The following is a 1732-nucleotide window of genomic DNA, read 5'->3' on the forward strand; positions in this document are numbered from 1 at the left end:
GGGGAGGATGAATTAAGCACATTTTGCTTAAAACAAGTAAAATTATCTGCCAGTGGGCTAAGTAAAATATTCTTAAAACAAAAGTATTTTACTTACCTCGCTGGCAGATAATTTTACTTGTTTTAAGCAAAATGCGCTTAATTTAGTTTTTTTTTTTTCCCCCTGGAAACAAGACTAAATATCTTAAGTCATTTGGATTATCTAGTAAAAGTGTCTTGATTTAAGAATTTTTTGATATTTTGACTAGAAACAAGACAAAAATACTAGGTAAGATAAGCCATTTTTGCAGTGAATATACTGAAGTAAACTTAGGCATCCCGCTAGCGGGAAATAGTTCAAATAAAAATTAATATTGTGTTTAAAAAATCATGTTTCTGATCATTATGCTCTATTAATGTAATTTACTGCCCTCTTGCAAAAAGAAAAAAGACTTATTTGAATACTATTGAAATTACAACATTCCTGGGCTATTGGCCAGACTGGCTGCTTTCCACTTTCCATTTTTCTTGTCTGATCCATAAATCACTTTGAAGTGCTGTCTTATGTATCTCTGACTACAAGAGAATTGAAAGTACAACCGGCACCATCTTTTCCAGCGAACCTGAGAGGTCTGGAAAAGCAACATTCAGTAATTATCACACAGGACCAAGTCGACACATATCCTGTCTCTGACAGATCTTGCACGCTGGGCGCCTTTTTAGAGCAATACAGTGGAATTTTTTATTACGTTACTTGGTAACATTTTACATGAGGTTCAATTTGTTAATGCAAATAGTAGTAAATGCATTGGCTGTTATGAACTAACAATTAAATATACTGTTAAAGTATTTATTAATATAGGTTAATGTTACTCTTTATATGTTTTTTAAACATTTCAGGCTGCATAATTAACGTTAAGAAAATTTAATGTTTTTTGTAAAAAATATTCCAAGTGTCTTTTAGGCAGTATTTGATTTGTGTTCAATTAATATTTGCACATTTAATACATGGAAATATAGTACATCAAATATCTGATATCATCGCATTTTACACATTTAAATGTCCTAAGCAAAAAAAAATAAGGGTAAGAAAAATGGTGGGGGAGAAAAAAAAAAGAAACTGGCAGGTCACATTACTAATACATGTTTGGGTGAGTGTCCAAAGGGCAGGAGAGACTGTTGCCATGAATAAACATGTAAATATTGCATGTAATCTATTATACTCAACAGCCAGTTTAACGCTTCAATGCATTTTCGCTTTTTCTTCTTCAGCTCTGACTCAAAAACCCAAGTATGATTAAGTCACAAGTGAATTCCAAATATGCACACAGTCGCACAGTAAAAAGCTGATGACACTTTTGATAATGTACCTCACTTCTAACTAAATCAAATTTATGGCTGAGATAAAACCATAATTTCACTGTAAATATTTCATATGGTCACACGTTCCTTGTCATACATTTCAACAAAAATCTTCTCTAGAAATTAGGGATGCACCGATACCGATACTGGTATCGGCCTGATACTGAGCTTCTGTACTCGTACCATATTCAGACAAAGAAACACCGACAACAGACAGCAGAATGGAGTTATAAGAGATTAAAGGTTGTCTACGAAGTATATGTATGCAATGAATATAATGTTAAACATTCAGTATTAACGTCTGTATAGCTGATGTGCGCGAGCTGATAAACAAAGCACGCTGAGTGGATTGAGCGCGCCGCGGCGCAGATGCGCAAGCTTGTCGAGTGAAT

Source organism: Sinocyclocheilus anshuiensis, unplaced genomic scaffold (genome assembly GCF_001515605.1).
Source record: "Sinocyclocheilus anshuiensis isolate Anshui unplaced genomic scaffold, SAMN03320099.WGS_v1.1 scaffold195, whole genome shotgun sequence".
Lineage (NCBI taxonomy): Eukaryota > Metazoa > Chordata > Actinopteri > Cypriniformes > Cyprinidae > Sinocyclocheilus > Sinocyclocheilus anshuiensis.